Source organism: Gossypium hirsutum, chromosome A01 (genome assembly GCF_007990345.1).
Source record: "Gossypium hirsutum isolate 1008001.06 chromosome A01, Gossypium_hirsutum_v2.1, whole genome shotgun sequence".
Classification (NCBI taxonomy): Eukaryota; Viridiplantae; Streptophyta; class Magnoliopsida; order Malvales; family Malvaceae; genus Gossypium; species Gossypium hirsutum.
Genome location: NC_053424.1, coordinates 37794276 through 37815325, shown reverse-complemented (window position 1 = coordinate 37815325; position 21050 = coordinate 37794276). Strand labels below are relative to the sequence as shown.

Here is a 21050-nt window from a genome sequence, read left to right as displayed (position 1 = left end):
CATCGTGGGTATTCATTACGTGCTGAAGATGGAAAGTAGTTTAAAACTCCAAGGTAAGCTCCGAATAGGTGGGCTCGATAATTGCAAAGAACCGATCCCATGGGGCATGTATCAAAATGGACTCGAACAAGGTGAGCAAGTTGGACCTGCTCCAAAGTGGCCTAGTCAATACATCAGCCCAAACCTAGCAGTCGCATGTGCAAAAGCTAAAATAGGTCATCCTATGGGCCTAATGAGAATCGAAGCAGCGGGTGGCGAGCTCCAGTCGAGGCGTTCGAGGAGGTTGTGCTAGGACCCTTCCGCTTTTTCAAAGTGGGGACGATAATCTTCTTGCCTCGTGTGTTTGTCATGGTATTCCTGTAAGAGAAAAAAAATCCAAATTAAGGAACAACTAGATAATAAAATAGCAAGTAAAGAATTAATAATGATATAGACAAACTATGGATGGAACAAATGAGTGGTTGCTAAGGAAATCCAAAACAATATTTAGAGGAATGGTAATAAGTGATGAAGTTAACAAAGGCAGGACATGATAGACTAAATATGGAGCTTCTAAGACAATAGTAGTAACAATTTAAATATAATAGAATTAACCTAAACGAATCTGCATCAAACAAAACTAAAATAAAGACAAAACTAAAACAACTCAAAGGCATAATAAAACAAAACTAAAAGAAAGGAAAAGATAAAGATAAAGAAATAATGCATAACAAAATAATAATTCCAATAATAATCATAATAATAATTACGAGGGGTAAAAGAGGGAACCATCAGTGGCCAGAAGTGCGGACGGTGGTGGATTGAGGATTGTGGGTGTTGCGCACAAGGGAAAGAAGGGATGATGGGAAAGGGGGTGAGGGGGTTGCGTTGGTGCTGGCCTGTGGGGAGTGTGGGGTGGTTCTTAGGTTTGGAGGGGTGAAAGGAGAGGGGGGAAAAAGAGGGTGAGGGGTGCTTTGTGCGTGTGGGGTGGGTCTGTCAGACGGGGGTGCTGTTGTTTGGAGGATGACACGGACATAGGGAGTTCAGCCGTACGTCGCATGGGAAGGGTGAGAAAGGGAAGAAGAAGGAGAAAGAAGGGAGGGGAAAAAGATAAAGGAGGGGAAGAAAGAAATAGAAAGGGAAGGGAGAATGAGGGGGAGTCGACCGGTGGTGGGTGGTGGCCAGAGGAAGGGGTGACTGTAGCGGCTAGGGTTTTGGGTGGAAATTTTGAGAAGAAGAAGACAAAAGTGTTAGGGTTGGGGGTTTTAAAAGAGACACGGCCATGTGAGGCACGTGTTGGGCCACACGGCCATGTCACACGCCCGTGTGGCTCGAGTTTAGCCCGTGTTAATTGTGAATATGGAATGCCTATTTGTCACACGGCCGAGGACACGCCCGTGTGTCCAGGCCATGTGATTATGTTGTTCACTTCTCCCATGCTCATATGATATCCCACATGCCTGTGTGTCTGAACACTCGACCGTGTGCCTTGCTCGTGCGGCTCCCTGACTTATTTAAAATTTGAAAATTTAGCTCCAGTTTTCACATGACCGTGTGGTATGCCTGTGTGGCTCGATATTTGGGGATTTTTAGCCCTATTTCCACATGGTAAAGGAAAAGCCCTTGTGTCCAGGCCGTTTGGGTCACTGTACCTTATAAAAAAACACGAAAAATAGCTAAAATGAACTAGTTAGTGGTGTTAGTGCTCGGTTTGCCTCTCGAGAAGTGCTTATTTAGAGTCTAAGCTCAACTTACCACAATTTTGTGTTGTCACGGTGGGTTGAGGAGTTGAAACTCCTCACCCCTGCTATCAGTTTTTTCAAAATAAGGTCTAAGTAGAGTATTATTTACCTTGAAAGTTTCTAATTGAGAATGATTTACCTTTACTGGACCATATGGGAAAACACTCAATTCTATGAAAGGAGTCACTTCGTTTGTATTACGTTCTGAAATAGCAATTCGGGGGTCCTTTTCATCAACAATACTTTATCCCCGACCTTAAATTACTTTGTTTCATCCCTACACTCATCATGGCGTCGCTTTGATTCATTGTGTACTTTTGGTTTCTCCCTAACATGTGCCCGCCATTCATCTAGTTCATCAATCTGTAGTCTTCGTTCCTCATGACTTGTTCTGTTTTTGTCACATGGACTATAATGTGGCCCCATCACATTCTTCCTAGGTGTTTCCTGGAAAGAAGTTTGCGCCTTAACATTACTCGAGTTAACAGAACTTAAACAATCGTCTCGATTAGTAGATATATTAGCAGAATCACGAGCTTGAAGTTTAATCGTGTCATTTCCTACACGAAGTATCAATTCACCTGTGTCAACATCTATGATAGTTCTAGCAGTTGCTAAAAAATGGCCTTCCTAAAATTAAAGGTGCATCACTATCCTCATCCATGTATAGAACAATAAAGTCAACTGGGAATATAAATTTATCAATTTTGACTAGCACATCTTAAATGATACCCCTAGGAAACATAATTGTTTTATCTACCAATTGAATGCTCATCCTAGTTTGTTTGGGTTTTTCGAGACCGAGTTGTTTAAACATTTTATAAGGCATGACATCAATGCTCGTGCCTAGATCAGCCAACGCATTCCGAATATTTAAACTACCAATTAAATAAGGGATAGTAAAATTCCCTAGATCTTTCAGTTTGTTGGGTAGCTTATTCTGTAGAATAGTTGAGCAAACTGCGTTTAATTCCACATGTTACGCATCATCTAGCTTTCGTTTATTAGCCAAGAGCTCCTTTAAAAATTTCAATGCATTTGGCATCTGCGAAAGAGCTTCAATAAATGGTAAGTTAATATGCAACTTTTTTAGTAATTTAAGAAATTTATCGAATTGCTCGTCCATGTGGTCTTTACTTGTCGCTTTAGGGTATGGCACACAAGGTTTATACTCTTTACTTACCGGCTCCTATGTACCATGATTCATCTCATCCTTACCATTACTTACCATAGCCTCGTGCCTCGTTTTAAATTTAGATTCAACTAACCCTTCTTCGTCGCGCACAGTGATAGATGGAGTTACTCTTTTAGGTTAGTTTCTGTGTTACTGGGCATGCTATCTTGTGGTCGTTCAGTAAGCAACTTAGCAAGTTGCCCTATTTGAGTTTTGAGCCCTTGAATTGACGCTTGCTAATTCTTAAGTGTTGTTTCGATATTATAAAAATGAGTTTCTGACACCGAGATGAATTTTATGAGCATCTCTTCAAGGTTCAATTTCTTCTCTTGTTGGTAAGGTGGTTGTTGAAAACCTGGAAGATGCTATGGTCTTTAATTTCCTTGACCACCCCCCGAGAAATTGGGATGGTTCCTCCAACCTGCATTATACGTGTTACTATACGAATTATTTTGAGAACTAGAATTATTACCCATATAGTTGACTTGTTCCTCCTTGGTGCTAGGGTTGAAGGATGGATAGTCGATGTTGTGCATTCCTTATCCATTTGAATCACACCGCATCACTGGATGTACCTGAGTAGAACCATACAAACATCAATCTTTTTATTTAAAAGTTCCACCTGGTTAGAGAGCATAGCGACCGCGTCGAGGTTGAAAACACCAGCTGCTTTTGCCAGCTTTGTTCTCATGACTTGCCACTGATAGTTATTCAATGACATCTCTTCAATAAATTCGTAGGCCTTTTCAGTTGTTTTGTTGTTTAAAGTTCCATCGTCTACTGCATCGATCAGTTGCCTTGTTGAGGGGTGCACACCATAGTAAAAAGTCTGAACCGCAACCAAAGAGGTAACCCATGGTGAGGGCACCTTCTCAATAGATCTTTGTATCTCTCCCATGCATCATAAAGAGTTTCTAGATCCATCTACACAAAAGAAGAGATATCATTCCTTAATTTAGCCATTTTAGCCGGTGAAAAATATTTAAGTAAAAATTTTCGGTCATTTGTTCCCATGTGGTGATTGACCCTTGTGGTAACGAGTTCAACCACTGTTTAGTCTTATTCCTCAATGAAAATGGAAATAACCGAAGGCGAATGGCATCATCAGAAATGCTATTGATCTTAAAGGTGTCACAGAATTCTAGAAAATTTTCCAAATGAGTGTTGGGATCCTCGTCTTTCAAACCATCAAACTGAACAGACTATTGTATCATTTGAATCGTGCTAGGTTTCAGTTCAAAATTATTTGCAGGAACAGCAGGTCTAACAATACATGATTCAGTTCCTGTTAAATTAGGTTTAGCATAATCTACATAGTACGAGGGGCAGGATTTGATCTGCTGGATTTGCAGCAACCACAGGAGGTAGCGAATTATTTTAATTATCAGCCATCTCCTCAGTTGTGGTATGGCTATCGGCCTCTCGCTCTTCCTCTATGTATTGTAGGCTTCGTCTTATTTCTCTTTGGTTTTTGCTAGATGTGCTCTCGATCTCACTATCAAAAAGGAGAGGTCCTAAGGGGTTTCTTTTAGTCATAAACTATAAAAACCTGCCAGAAGTAAAGAAAATAAAATTTAGTAATTAAGAAAAATTAAAAACAAAATTAAATTGCAATAAAAATAAAGAATGGAAAAAGTAATAAAAATTAAGCGTTCCCAATATCTTAATCCCCAGCAACGGCGCCAAAAAACTTGATGGTTGTGAAACTAACTAAAAATTCGACTAAGGCAAGCGCACCTATCGAACAGTAGTATAGTTGAGGTGAGACCGAAAATATCGTATCCACGAGGACTAAAAGTACTAGTAATTACTATCTTTCAATTATCTAGCCTGAGAATCGAAGGGATATTTTAAAAAATAAAATTAACTATCTAATTAACTAAGATAAAAGTTGGAAAATACTTTAGGACAACCGATGGAGAAGACAATACCTAAGGAATAATTCACCTAGACTTCACTTATTACCTCTGAATTAGATGATTTATTCACTTGACTGAATCTGTAGGATTCCCTGATTTATGTTAATATCTCTTTCGAGACTAAAAACAACTTACTCTAGGTTGATTAATCGAAATCTCTTTCTAATTTAAACCCCTATTGTCATATTAACTCGATCTATGGATTCCCTTATTAGATTTGACTCTAATCTGGTAGATTTATGTCGTCCTATCTCTAGGATTGCATGCAATTCCATTTAATTATGGGCGATCTACTCTTAAACAGGGAATTTTCCTCCTCTGAATAAGCACATCAAAAACCTGAATTAATATCTTGGAATATTAAAGCAAAGGTTAAATTCACAATTAAGAATAAGAATAAGTATTTATCATATAATTCAAATAGTAATAAGATTCGTCTTAGGTTTCATCTCCCTTAGGTATTTAGGGAATTTAGTTCATAACAATAGAGGGAAACATCTCAAAATTGGGAAAAGAACAAAACATAAAGAAACCCAAAAAACTTCGGTCGAAATTGAATGGAGATTTTCAATCTTGAAGGAGATCCTGCTTCCGGGATGATTCCGATGGCTGACCTTGAGTGTTTTCTCTGTTCTATCTACGTGTTCCCTTTAATCCTCTTCTAGGGTGTTTATATAGACTTTAGAATGCTTCAAAACCCTCAAAATTAGCCTTTTCTGAGTAAAATTAGACTTGGGCTCAATAGGGACACGGCCGTGTGCCACGCTTGTGTGAAGGTCCTTAGGCTGTGTCACACAGGAACGTGTGGTTTAGCCGTGTGGAAGTACCTAGGCCGTGTGAAACACTGAATTAGGCCTAATTTTCCCGTTTTCGGCCCGTTTCTTGCTCTTTTCGCCTCCCCATGCTCACCTGAGTATAAAACATAAATTTAAAAGATTAGGAGCATCAAATTCAATGAAACCAAGGAAAAATCATCCATAAATATGCCAAGCATGGGGTAAAAATATGTATAAAAAATGATTTATCAATAGCCCTTGTCAAACTGAAGATGAACAAGTGAAGGGTTAAAGTCTCGAGGACTTCGTGGAAGTTCTAGTTCAGGGGCATGACATATCGCCGGAGAGTGATTTTAAATTTAAAATTATTTTGTAAATTGTAGCACCCCTAACCCGTATCCATTGCCGGAGTAGGGTTACGAGGTATTACCTATTAATACACATCATTTAACATACATAACTCATACATTTATGCATTCATACTTGAAACACAAAAATTTATATACTTTTTCATACCCATTTTTACTTAAATTCATGCAAATCTGATTAAACTCTTGTCAAAAAGTAATTAAATATTGACTATAAATATAAACATGGTGAATTTAGTTGATTCTATACTTAATTTTGATTAATTTTGACTATTTTCGACTGACACTGTTGAAAGCACAAAATCGAGAAGCAATTTGAAGTTTCGAGGCACATTAATTTTCAGCCTAAGACGGTCCAAAAATGTGTATTAATTCATAATTTTATTAATTTTAATTTATTCCCCATTTAATTTGGGTTAAATAAATTATTTTTAATTAATTATGGAGAAAGGGTCCAGTTGAACCGCACTGGTCGAACCATATTGAGTGAACCGAACCAGCCACTAAATGGGCAACCCAGAACCGCCCATTTGCTGACCTAAAAAAAATTTAGCTGATTAAATACGCTTGTAAAAAAGGCCTTGAAGAACGTTTAAAATGCATTCAAACCCCTCCTTTAATTGTAGCTTTATGAAACTGCCCCAAGCTTAAAATAGCAAAGTTGAAACTCTCAACTTTTCCATGTGTGTGGCCAGCCAAGGGAGGTCTCTTAGGTTGATTCTTTTTGCTATTTTTAGCTGCCATATTCTTCTATAAAATCCACCACTTGTTGATCATTCAAAGCATCCCTCATCCATCCCTTATTCTACAACATTCTCTCATTCCCTCTCTCACTTTTCTCTCATTTTTCCATCCCATTTCCCTCTTGTTCAAGTGTTGATTTCTTCTCTTGGGAAAGAGGATCTCATCAGCCATTTTGGAGCTGCAATTAAATGTTCATAAGCCACCTTAATAGCCGAGGGTAATGAAGAACGAAGAACGGAGCAACTAGTCAAGCCACGAAGAAACACCAGATTTGCTTCTTATTCCCTATCTTTTTAATTTCTGTTGTTGTTTGGACGAACATGTTTATGAATATTTATGCTATTGAAATGGTTATTTTAATCAATTTAGCTTAAAATTAAGTTTGTGTTAGGTTGATTATATTCTGCCTGCTTGAATTGTTAAAATGATGTTTATGCTATTATTGGCCTCGGTAATTGCTTGGTAAAGTAAAATCATGCCTAAGTTATTCTTGCATTACGACTATGAGGTAGCTAATGAATTAATTATGGATTGCAATTGTAATTAATTGGCACAGACTTAATCAGTGCATATTTATTCTTCTAAGGTAGCTGAAGGTTAAATTAGCAATGTATCTGGCGATATTATTGCCTTGCATAACTTGTAGGATTGTTGTGATTAAACTGTTTCAAGGTAGGGATGCCTTGTTACCTCACATAGTCTTTTATATGCTGATTAGATTTAATTATCGTTTGAATTGACATAGGGATATGCAAGAGATTAGTTCAGTTTAATGAGTATGTATGTGAAATAACATGTTTGCTTACTAGAATCTGTTTAGTCAGTTGAATTGACATAGGAATATGTCAAGAGATGAATGGATTTTTGTATGTGAGTTTGTTCATAAGTTAGCAAATTACCGGGTTGCTGTGAATTTATTCGTAATAGTGTAAACATGAGTTTAATAATTCTAAGTTTAAGAAATATAATTAATCCAACACAAGTATGTTACCTTGATTAAATCTTATTTGAAATCGTGCATTAGAACTCCTTTGTTTTATTTTTAATTATTTACTTAGTTTTTTTAAACAGTTTTTTGCCAGCTTTTTAAAACCAAATTATTTTTACCTCACTGAAGTGTTTTACAATTAATTTCATAAATAATTCTTTTTACAGTCCCTGTGGGTACGATAACTCGACATTTACTTGTCACTTTATTACTTGTTGCGATTGTGTACACTTGCACATTTCTGTTGTTCCATGTTTTTGGCGCCGTTGCCGAGGACTGTTTTAAAAAAAAGTCATTATTTGTGAATTTGTTAGTTTTACATTTTAGTTTATTTTTCTATTAATTTTTAACTTAATTAACTTTTTTTGATAATTTCAGGTGTTTATGAGTATTGACCAGATTATTGACTTACTTCCTGTAGACCCTAAGATAGAACGAACCTTTCGACAGCAAGAAAATAAACGAACCAGAGAAGGACTGAAGGAATGAATTTCGAGAATATGAATCAAGGAAACGGAGCAAACCTTGCTCAAAATCCTATCCTTATTGCTGATGATAGGGATAGAGCCTTAAGACAATATGTTGTGCTAGTATTGAACTATCTTACTCCGGGCATTAGGAGACCCAAAATCGAGGCACAACAATTCGAGCTGAAGCCAGTCATGTTCCAGATGTTTCAGACAGTGGGCCAATTCAGTGGAATGCCTACTAAAGATCCTCATCTTCACCTAAGACTATTTATGGAGGTGAGCGACTCTTTCAAATTAGCTGGAGTTCCCAAAGATGCATTACGATTGAAGCTATTCCTGTACTAACTAATGGACAGAGCTCGAGCCTGGTTGAATTCATTTCCACCAAACTCAATTTCTACACGGAAAGAGTTAGTCGAAAGATTCCTCATGAAGTATTTCCTGCCAAGCAAGAACGCTAAGTTGAGGAACGAGATCACTGCCTTCCAAGAAATGGATGACGAGTCCTTGTATGAGGCATGGGAACGATACAAATAACTATTACAGAAATGCCCTCACCATGGAATCCCACATTGCATCCAACTTGAGACATTTTATATTGGTCTCAATGCTCACACAAGGATGGTAGTGGACGCTTTTACTAACGGTGCTCTCCTTTCTAAGTCTTATAATGAGGCTTATGAAATCATGGAGAGAATCACCAGTAACAATTATCAATAGCCAACCAATCAAGCCGCGTCAGGAAGACGAGTTGCTGGAATACATTGTGACAGCCCTAAAGTGACCCTAGTCAGGAAGTGGTTTCGGGGCCACAAAACCGAGTCATAAAAATAATTAGCTGTCATATTTGATGCTTATTATATGTATATATGCATGTGTGAAAATTTCATGTTTGAATTTTGTCAATTGTAAGTGAATTTTATCAAATAGGACTTATGTGAGAAAATTTAGAAATGTGCTAGGCAAATGTGAAATGGCCTATTAATGCATGTTGTGAAAATGATAGGTTTGCATGTCAATTTACCCAAATTTAAGCTTAGTGGCCGGCCATGCTATGAGTGGAAACATGTCACAAACATGTTATGTTAGTGATGTATGTTAGGAAAAATAAAATAAGGAGTATGGGTAATAAAGAAATGGAAAAAAAGGAAAGAATGTGTGTGATTGTCTCCCCCCCATTGCCGTGAGTGGAAGAAAATAAAAAAAAAAGTGTTCATCCTTTGGTTCATCCTTGGCTGAAAATTCTAAGGAAGAAGGAAGGAGTTCTTGCTTCATGTTTGGTTTGGAAGAGGATTAGGAGGAGGTTCGGCCATACTTGTATCTAGATTAAGGTATGTTGATGTTGTGCCATGAGATTCATGCATGTTTTTAGTTGCTAGCTTGAGTCTAATTAGCCATGGTTCAAATCTTTGCTATGTCATGGGGATGATATTCGGCCAAGGTGGATTTTGTGTTAATGTCATTGCATGCTAAATGTGAAGCTTGTTAATGATACATGTGATGGTGGATTGATTAACTCTTGGATTTTCTTTTTAGCATTTTTGAGTGAGACATTAAGTTCTTTGTTTAACCATGATCAAAATTGAAATGGTAAGGTGTTGTGATGTATTCGGCCATGGTATATCCATAAGTATGATTTATGCTTATTGCATGGTAGGTAAGATTTGTGTTTTGGATTTATGTTTATGTTTGGTTATAATCAACCTTGTGATTCGGCTCTTACACATATATATATGTTTGCACATGATGTATTGGCATGACATATATAATATCTCAAGGTATATATTTTCATATGATGGTGTTTCGGTTATGGAGTAAATGATGGATGCGTATTGAGTTACAATATGAAATGCATTAGTTAGTAAAATGTATGCCATTTGTGTGTGGTATTAAGTATATAATTGGCCTCAACATAAACATGCATATTCGGCCACATGAATGAGTACATAGGTTGATGTGTTTGTTCGGCCATAGGTAAGCATATTGAAGGATTTATCTTGACTTAGAAAATTCGGCTAAGGAGAATACTAACTAATTTGTTGAGTTTGATTCATGATTCCGTACATATGTGACTTTGATGTCTAATGAATTATATATGGGCTAAGTACCTTGAGTCTCTCTTTTCGATGCTCAAATGATTAAATCAATTTATTTGTTAAATTAAGCTCAAGAGCAAATGGGAACTAAATCCGATAAAGGGAAGGAAAAAGTGGTCGAATAGCCATCGAAATCATTCGAAAAACATCCGAGGTAAGTTCTTGAGTAATAGAGCTTAAATTATGATTTGATTAGATCATGTTTTAAGCAAATCAAAATCATGCTCTTTGTGTGTGGCTATTGAGCCGAAATTGCAAGAGTGATAAGTGTCTTGTGTTTGAGTTTTGCTAATGAAAATGAAATACGAATGTGTCATGATTTATTGTTAAATGTGCATGGTTATTCGAATGATGTCCGGGCTAAGTCCCGAAGGCCTTGTGCTAAGTGACCATATCCGGACTAAGGTCCGAAGGCATTTGTGCGAGTTACTAATTTCGGGCTAAGCCTGAAGGCATTGGTGCGAGTTACTAAATCCGGGTTAAGTCCCGAAGGCATTTGTGCGAGTTACTATAACCGGGCTATGTCCCGAAGGCATTTGAACGAGTAGCTTTATCCGGTTAAATTCCGAAGGTACGTGATGCGGGAATGAGCGATCTTGCTGTAAAAATTTCAGTTATTACGCTAGTAAAATCCCAACAATGAGGTATGTTTCGTGTGTGCATTGGAATAGTTGATTCCCTTCGAATAATATTCGCTCAGTAAATTTATGAGTTTCCGGCCTTGGCTAAGTTGATCTTTTGTGTGTGAATATAAGGGTTGGTAATGTAAAGTAATTATGATATTGAGAATTTGTGCATATGAAATTATCCGTTTAGTTATAAGAATGCTATACTTCAGTTGTGCTTAAATTCTTTGCTCAAACTTACTAAGCACTAAATGCTTACTCCGTTTCTTTGATTCTCTGTTTTATAGATTTTGGTTCGTCAGCTATCGGACTCGGGAATTTTGAAGTCGAAGTTGCCCACACTATCAAAGCCCCTTTTGGTACACTTTTGGTTGAACTTTGAAATGGCATGTATAGGACTACCCTTTTTGTTGTGGGTCATGGACCCTTTGGATTTGTATAATTTTGGATAGCCATGCGAAAATGGCTTATATATGTTTGAGCATAATGTTATAATCATTTGGTATGGATATGGTTATTGAGAGGTGTGGATATGCTTAACAAGGATTGGCCATGGGAATGGTTAATCACTATCATAATTTGTGCTATTTATGCTAAAAGGGCTAGTTGAATCATGGAAACTATGAAATAGGTAAAGTCTACCTTAAAGGCAGATGCTGACAGCAGCAGTGATGTAGATTTGGAAAATCACTAAAAATAGTAGGAATGGAATTAAATAGTGAATAAATTATGTAAACGAACCTTGATGAATCTATTTTCATAGGAAAGTAATCAAACGATCATATGAACAGTATGTTAAGTGATATTCAGGTTTTTGTGAGACAGGGCCAGAACGGTTTCTGGATTCCCTGTTCCGACTTTGGAAATTCATTATAAATTAACCAGAGATAATTAGAAGTCATTCCATATATTCATAGATTTCTTTTTGAGTTTAGTTTCTATAGAAACAAACGTCATCAGTATTGAAGCCCTGTACAGGGAGATATCCAAGTCGTAATGCGCAAAGGTCAGTGTAGTCGATCCCTGTAACATGGGAGATTTTGACTAATAAACTCTACTAATTGGCCCAACCAAAAATTCTAGAAAAAAATTTTCAGATGCATATATGAGTCTAGTTTCAGGGAAAAATCACGAAACTGATTTTCGAGTTGTGAAACTCAAGATATGATTTTTAAGGTGACAGTGATGCAGTTAGCCAGCTTGCCTGGAAAATTTAAAATGGATTGTGCAAAGAAGTGATTTAAGTCTGCAAACCCCTCGTGTCCGACTCCTGCGACGGACTCGGGTACGGGGTGTTACAATTTTATTGGTATCAGAGCTACGGTTTAGTCGATTCTAGAACTACCGTAATGCGTTGGGTCTAGCTATACATGCCATTTAATGTGATTATTTGATAGTGTGGTGATTTCTGACATTTACAAATGTGTTTATTTATCGTAATGGATCCCGATCCCGACCGAGCGGTAGCTGATGATCTTGAGAGTGTAGCGCCTACTCCCGCACAAGGGACAGCTCCGGCGGACTCTCATCCTATTGCTAGTAATCCGAATGATGAAGCTAGACAAGCTTTCTATAGCGTGATGAATGATTGGTTCAACCAATACATTCGAACTAATACGACTGTTCCACAACCTCCATTCCCGACAAACACCACCCCCGCACCTACAATACCTCCGATAACGGACCAAATAAGGTCAAATAAGCCTCCAGTTGACAGAATCCGAAAACACGGGGCTACTGAATTTAAAGCTACGGACAGCGATGATGCCGAGCAAGCTGAATTTTGGTTGGACAACACTATCCGGGTACTCGATGAGCTATCTTGCACACCCGATGAGTGCCTAAAGTGTACTATCTCCTTGCTATGTGATTCTGCCTACTATTGGTGGAATACATTGACTTCTGTTGTGCCTAGAGAGCAAGTAACTTGGGAATTCTTCCAAACCGAGTTTCGAAAGAAGTATATCAGTCAGAGATTCATTGACCAAAAACGGAAGGAATTTCTTGAACTCAAACAAGGTTCCATATCGGTTACCGACTATGAACGAAAATTTGTGAGGCTTAGCCGGTATGCGCGAGAATGCATTTCTTCAGAAGCTGTGATGTGTAAACGTTTCGAAGATGGACTGAATGATGACATAAAGCTGTATGTTGGCATGTTAGAAATCCGAGAATTTGTGGTACTTGTCGAGTGAGCTTGTAAAGCCGAGGAGCTCAGTATGGAGAAAAGAAAAGCTGAGGTGGGAGCAAGGGAGTTTCGTAAGAGGTCTTCGGGGAAGCCCTTCCCACAGTCATCGAAGAAATTTAGAGATGGCTTAGGCCGGTCTAGAGACACTTCAGGCTTTTTTAGACGAGATCGCGATCGACCCCCTGTGAGTGCACGAGTCACTTCGGTCGCTACTGTTGGAAATGATCGTCGGGACAGAGCGGAGTGCCAGTATTGTGGTAAATGGCATTTGGGGAGTTGTAGATTCCATGATCGCTCCTGTTACAAGTGCGGATCAGTTGACCACTTCATTAAAGATTGCCCGAGGTTGTCTGAACAGAATATAAATCAGAGTGGGAAACCGGGTGCTACCACTGCTCGAGGTAGACCATCCAGAAATACGGGCAATGCTAGTGGTGGTCAGAGAGAATCTAGAGATGCTACGACCAGATCTGAGGCTCGTGCTCCTGCTAGGACTTATGCTATACGCGCACGCGAAGATGCTTCCTCGCCAGATGTTATTATGGGTACTTTTACTCTCTTTTATACTAAAGTGATTGCTTTGATTGACCCTGGTTCTACTCATTCTTATATATGCGAAACCTTAGCATCCAGTAAGACTTTACCTATTGAGTCTACTGAGTTCGTAATTCGGGTATCAAATCCCTTGGGTCGTTACGTGCTTGTCGACAAAGTGTGTAAGAAATGCCCCCTAGTAATTCGAGGTTCCTGTTTTCTGGCGGACTTGATGCTTTTGCCGTTTGATGAATTTGATGTTATTCTTGGTTTGGATTGGTTGACCGTGCATGATGCGGTTGTGAATTGCAAAAGCAAGACTATTGATTTGAGGTGCACAAGTAACGAGATAATCCGAGTTGAGTCTACGGACTTAAAGAGGTTGCCAGCTGTAATATCATCAATGTCGGCTCAGAAATATGTAAGAAAGGGGTGCGAAGCATTCCTTGCGTATGTACTTGATGACAAAGAGTTAGAAAAGAAACCCGAATCTGTGCCGGTGGTTTGTGAATACCCGGATGTTTTTCCCGAAGAATTACCGGGTTTACCACCTGTGCGGGAGGTAGAGTTTGGTATGGAGCTTGTACCGGGGACTACGCCGATTTCGATAGCTCCGTATCATATGGAACCAACCGAGTTAAAGGAGTTGAAAGCTCAGTTGCAAGAGTTGACTGATAGAGGTTTCGCTCGACCAAGTTTCTCACCTTGGGGTGCACCAGTATTGTTTGTGAAGAAGAAGGACGGAACCATGAGGTTGTGCATCGACTATCGTCAGCTGAATAAAGTGACAATAAAGAATAAATATCCGTTACCACGTATTGATGATTTGTTTGATCAATTAAAGGGAGCCTCAGTGTTTTCAAAGTTAGATTTGAGATCGGGTTATTATCAGTTGCGAATTCGAGATTCGGATATACCCAAAACTGCTTTCAGAACGAGATACGGCCACTACAAGTTCTTAGTGATGCCGTTTGGGCTCACTAATGCCCCTGCGGTATTTATGGATTTGATGAATCGGATCTTCAGACAGTATTTGGACCGGTTCGTAGTTGTGTTTATTGATGACATCTTGGTCTATTCAAGAGATGAGACCGAACATGCTGAGCACCTGAGATTAGTGTTGCAAATTTTACGGGATAAGCAATTATATGCTAAGTTCAGTAAGTGTGAGTTCTGGTTAAGAGAGGTTAGCTTCTTGGGCCACGTGGTATCCGCATCGGGTATTCGAGTTGACCCGAACAAAATTACAGTCATACTTAACTGGAAGCCTCCGAGAAATATTACTGAGGTTCGGAGCTTTTTGGGACTTGCCGGTTACTACCGACGGTTTGTAAAAGGTTTCTCGATGATAGCCACACCGATGACGAAGCTACTTCAAAAAGATGTTAAGTTCGAATGGACGGAAAAATGTCAGAAAAGTTTTGATCAACTGAAAACTTATTTGACCGAAGCTCCAATTCTAGTGCAACCCGAATCAGGCAAAGAGTTTGTCATTTATAGTGATGCGTCCCTACTTGGGTTAGGTTGCGTATTGATGCAAGAAGGTTGAGTTGTGGCCTATGCGTCGAGACAATTAAAGCCACATGAGAAAAATTATCCGACCCATGATCTCGAACTAGCTGCCATCGTATTCGCTTTAAAAATATGGCGACATTACTTATTTGGTGAAAAGTGCCATGTATTTTCGGATCACAAAAGTCTCAAATATTTGATGACTCAAAGAGACTTAAATCTGCGACAAAGACGTTGGCTCGAGTTGTTAAAGGATTATGAGCTTGTCATTGACTATCACCCGGGAAAAGCTAATTTGGTTGCGGATGCCTTAAGTCGTAAATCACTGTTCGCTTTACGAGCGACGAATGTACACTTGTCTGTTCTACCCGACAATGTGTTAGTAGCTGAATTAAAAGCCAAACCATTATTGATTCCTCAAATTCGTGAGGCTCAGAAAGTCGATGATGAATTGGTTGCAAAACGGGCTGAATGTGTTCCGAATGTGGAATCAGAGTTTCAAGTTGATGATGACGATTGCTTGAGGTTCAGAAATCGTTTGTGTGTTCCAAGAAATTCAAAACTTATTTCGATGATTCTGAACGAAGCTCATTGTAGCCGAATGTCGATTCACCCGGGGAGTACGAAAATGTACAACGATCTGAGACGTCAGTTTTGGTGGCATGGTATGAAACAAGACATTTCCGATTTTGTTTCGAAGTGTTTAATATGTCAGCAAGTAAAGGCGGAACATCAAGTGCCTACGGGTTTACTTCAGCCGATCATGATACCTAAATGGAAATGGGATCGAGTCACGATGGATTTTGTGTCTGGGTTGCCACCGTTGACAAGTAAGAAAGATGCGATTTGGGTTGTTGTTGATAGACTGACTAAGTCAGCTCATTTTATCCCCGTACGTACGGATTTTTCATTGGATAAACTAACTGAATTGTATGTTTCTCAGATTGTGAGATTACACGGGGTACCGATTTCTATTGTGTCGGATAGAGATCCGAGATTCACCACGCAATTTTGGAAGAAATTGCAAGAAGCTTTGGGTACCAGGCTGCACTTTAGCACCACTTTTCACCCCCAAACCGATGGTCAATCCGAGCGGATAATTCAAATACTTGAGGATATGTTGAGATGTTGCATCCTCGAGTTCAGTGGTTCATGGGAACGGTATTTACCTTTGATTGAATTCGCTTACAACAACAGTTTTCAATCAAGTATTAAGATGGCACCTTACGAGGCTTTGTACGGTCGTAAATGCCGTACACCATTGTTTTGGACCGAGCTCGGTGAAAGTAAAATTTTCGGAGTTGATTTGATTAAAGATGCTGAACAGAAAGTAAAAATAATTCATGAGAGTCTAAAGGCAGCCACAGATCTCCAGAAGTCGTACGCGGACTTGAAACGAAAAGAGATTGAGTATCAGGTGGGAGATAAAGTGTTTCTTAAAGTTTCGCCTTGGAAAAAGATACTCAGATTTGGCCGTAAGGGCAAGTTGAGCCCTAGATTCATTGGACCGTACGAAATCTCCGAACGAGTTGGTCCAGTTGCGTATAGATTGATTTTGCCCCCTGAACTTGAAAAGATTCACGATGTCTTTCATGTTTCGATGCTTCGACGTTATAGATCCGATCCGTCACACGTGATTAATCCATCAGAAGTTGAAATTCAATCTGACTTGAGTTATGAAGAAGAACCGATTCGTATCCTAGCTCGTGAAGTGAAAGAGTTGCGAAACAAAAGGGTTCCGTTAGTAAAAGTGTTATGGCTCAACACGGTATCGAAGAAGCTACTTGGGAAATCGAGAATTCTATGAAAGAACGATACCCAAACCTATTTACCGGTAAGATTTTCGGGGACGAAAATTTCTTAAGTGGGGGAAAGTTGTGACAGCCCTAAAGTGACCCTAGTCAGGAAGTGGTTTCGGGGCCACAAAACCGAGTCATAAAAATAATTAGCTGTCATATTTGATGCTTATTATATGTATATATGCATGTGTGAAAATTTCATGTTTGAATTTTGTCAATTGTAAGTGAATTTTATCAAATAGGACTTATGTGAGAAAATTTAGAAATGTGCTAGGCAAATGTGAAATGGCCTATTAATGCATGTTGTGAAAATGATGGGTTTGCATGTCAATTTACCCAAATTTAAGCTTAGTGGCCGGCCATGCTATGAGTGGAAACATGTCACAAACATGTTATGTTAGTGATGTATGTTAGGAAAAATAAAATAAGGAGTATGGGTAATAAAGAAATGGAAAAAAAAGGAAAGAATGTGTGTGATTGTCTCCCCCCCCCATTGCCGTGAGTGGAAGAAAAGAAAACAAAAAAAAAGTGTTCATCCTTTGGTTCATCCTTGGCCGAAAATTCTAAGGAAGAAGGAAGGAGTTCTTGCTTCATTTTTTGGTTTGGAAGAGGATTAGGAGGAGGTTCGGCCATACTTGTATCTAGATTAAGGTATGTTGATGTTGTGCCATGAGATTCATGCATGTTTTTAGTTGCTAGCTTGAGTCTAATTAGCCATGGTTCAAATCTTTGCTATGTCATGGGGATGATATTCGGCCAAGGTGGATTTTGTGTTAATGTCATTGCATGCTAAATGTGAAGCTTGTTAATGATACATGTGATGGTGGATTGATTAACTCTTGGATTTTCTTTTTAGCATTTTTGAGTGAGACATTAAGTTCTTTGTTTAACCATGATCAAAATTGAAATGGTAAGGTGTTGTGATGTATTCGGCCATGGTATATCCATAACTATGATTTATGCTTATTGCATGGTAGGTAAGATTTGTGTTTTGGATTTATGTTTATGTTTGGTTATAATCAACCTTGTGATTCGGCTCTTACACATATATATATGTTTGCACATGATGTATTGGCATGACATATATAATATCTCAAGGTATATATTTTCATATGATGGTGTTTCGGTTATGGAGTAAATGATGGATGCGTATTGAGTTATAATAGGAAATGCATTAGTTAGTAAAATGTATGCCATTTGTGTGTGGTATTAAGTATATAATTGGCCTCAACATAAACATGCATATTCGGCCACATGAATGAGTACATAGGGTGATGTGTTTGTTCGGCCATAGGTAAGCATATTGAAGGATTTATCTTGACTTAGAAAATTCGGCTAAGGAGAATACTAACTAATGTGTTGAGTTTGATTCATGATTCCGTACATATGTGACTTTGATGTCTAATGAATTATATATGGGCTAAGTACCTTGAGTCCCTCTTTTCGATGCTCAAATGATTAAATCAATTTATTTGTTAAATTAAGCTCAAGAGCAAAGGGGAACTAAATCCAATAAAGGGAAGGAAAAAGTGGTCGAATAGCCATCGAAATCGTTCGACAACATCCGAGGTAAGTTCTTGAGTAATAGAGCTTAAATTATGATTTGATTAGATCATGTTTTAAGCAAATCAAAATCATGCTCTTTGTGTGTGGCTATTGAGCCGAAATTGCAAGAGTGATAAGTGTCTTTTGTTTGAGTTTTGCTAATGAAAATGAAATACGAATGTGTCATGATTTATTGTTAAATGTGCATGGTTATTCGAATGATGTCCGGGCTAAGTCCCGAAGGCCTTGTGCTAAGTGACCATATCCAGACTAAGATCCGAAGGCATTTGTGTGAGTTACTAATTCCGGGCTAAGCCCGAAGGCATTGGTGTTAGTTACTAAATCCGGGTTAAGTCCCGAAGGCATTTGTGCGAGTTACTATAACTGGTCTATGTCCCGAAGGCATTTGAACGAGTAGCTATATCCGGTTAAATTTCGAAGGTACGTGATTCGGGAATGAACGATCTTGCTGTAAAAATTTCAGTTATTATGCTTGTAAAATCCCAACAATGAGGTATGTTTCGTGTGTGCATTGGAATAGTTGATTCCCTTCGAATAATATTCGCTCAGTAAATTTATGAGTTTCCGGCCTTGGCTAAGTTAATCTTTTGTGTGTGAATATAAGGGTTGGTAATGTAAAGTAATTATGATATTGAGAATTTGTGCATATGAAATTATCTGTTTTGTTATATGAATGCTATACTTCAGTTGTGCTTAAATTCTTTGCTCAAACTTACTAAGCACTAAATGCTTACTCCGTTTCTTTGATTCTCTGTTTTATAGATTTTGGTTCGTCAGCTATCGGACTTGGGAATTTTGAAGTCGAAGTCGCCCACACTATCAAAGCCCCTTTTGGTACACTTTTGGTTGAACTTTGAAATGGCATGTATAGGACTACCCTTTTTGTTGTGGGTCATGAACCCTTTGGATTTGTATAATTTTGGATACCCATGCGAAAATGGCTTATATATGTTTGAGCATAATGTTATAATCATTTGGTATGGATATGGTTATTGAGAGGTGTGGATATGCTTAACAAGGATTGGCCATGGGAATGGTTAATCACTATCATAATTTGTGCTATTTATGCTAAAAGGGCTAGTTGAATCATGGAAACTATGAAATAGGTAAAGTCTACCTTAAAGGCAGATGCTGACAGCAGCAGTGATGTAGATTTGGAAAATCACTAAAATAGTAGGAATGGAATTAAATAGTGAATAAATTATGTAAACGAACCTTGATGAATCTATTTTCATAGGAAAGTAATGAAACAATCATATGAACAGTATGTTAAGAGATATTCAGGTTTTCGTGAGACAGGGCCAGAACGGTTTCTGGATTCCCTGTTCTGACTTTGGAAATTCATTATAAATTAACCAGAGATAATTAGAAGTCATTCCATATATGCATAGATTCCTTTTTGAGTCTAGTTTCTATATAAACAAACGACATCAGTATTGAAGGTTTGTACAGGGAGATATCCAAGTCATAATGCGCAAAGGTCAGTGTAGTTGATCCCTGTAACATGGGAGACTTTGACTAATAAACTGTACTAATTGGCCCGACCAAAAATTCTAGAAAACAATTTTCAGATGCATATATAAGTCTAGTTTCAGGGAAAAATCACGAAACTGATTTTCGAGTTGTGAAACTCAAGATATGATTTTTAAGGTGACAGTGACGCAGTTAGCCAGCTTGCCTGGAAAATTTAAAATGGATTGTGCAAAGAAGTGATTTAAGTCTGCAAACCCCTCGTGTCCGACTCCGGCGACGGACTCGGGTACGGGGTGTTACATACATGAAGTGGACGCTCTCACTTCATTTGCATCTCAGGCATCTTCAATCTCTTCAATGCTTAAGAATCTTACCACTAATGGGTCTAACAGTTTTGCAGCCCAACCACCTCACCAATTTGAGAGTATAGTGTGTGTTTATTATGGGGAAGGACATTTGTTCGAAGAATGTCCATCGAACCCCGAATCCGTATATTACATGGGTAACTAGAACAAAAATTAAGGAAGGCAAGGACTGCAATTCAACTTCTATAACCCATCGTGGCGAAACCACCCGAATTTTTCATGGAGTAATAAGGGGCTGGAACCAGTAACAACTACGCTTAGCGTAGACCGACTCAGCCACTTAGTTTTTCCCAAGCTCAAAAACCAGCTCAGGCTTAATCATCCAATAGCTTAGCGAATTTATTAAAAGCATACATGGCAAAAAACGACGCCACTCTAAGGAATTTGGAGAATCAAGTGCGCCAGCTTGCTACTAAACTCAGGAACCAAGCACAAGGTGCTTTACCTAGTGATACGGAGAATCCAAGAAAACCAGGGAAGGAACATTGCAAAACGTTAACACTGAGGAATGGAAAGACAGTAAAGCCCAACACTATCGAAGCTGAAAAGGAGCTAGTCGATGCTTAAGACTCAGAGGAAGTTCAACCGAGTGTTGAAATTCCAGTTTCACAAGAACTAGAATCTGTAAAACCCAAAAAGGTAATTCTAGAACTAGCTAATTTTGATCAACTAAAAAATTCGTTAGATGCAGAATTGCCACAAAAAATGAATAAACCAGTTCCAGTAGAGTA

At 38.5% G+C, this 21050-nt stretch overlaps 2 non-coding genes across 2 annotated transcripts; one reads left to right on the top strand and one right to left on the bottom strand.

The window, feature by feature from the left end:
- The first annotated feature begins 3745 nt into the window (after positions 1-3745).
- LOC121207539 (small nucleolar RNA R71) lies at positions 3746-3852 on the top strand. The gene has a single exon (XR_005902613.1). It is a non-coding gene; the product is annotated as a small nucleolar RNA R71 (small nucleolar RNA).
- Positions 3853-8619: 4767 nt separating this feature from the next.
- On the bottom strand, positions 8620-8726 carry LOC121208342 (small nucleolar RNA R71). Its single transcript, XR_005903321.1, has one exon. It is a non-coding gene; the product is annotated as a small nucleolar RNA R71 (small nucleolar RNA).
- Positions 8727-21050: the final 12324 nt, after the last annotated feature.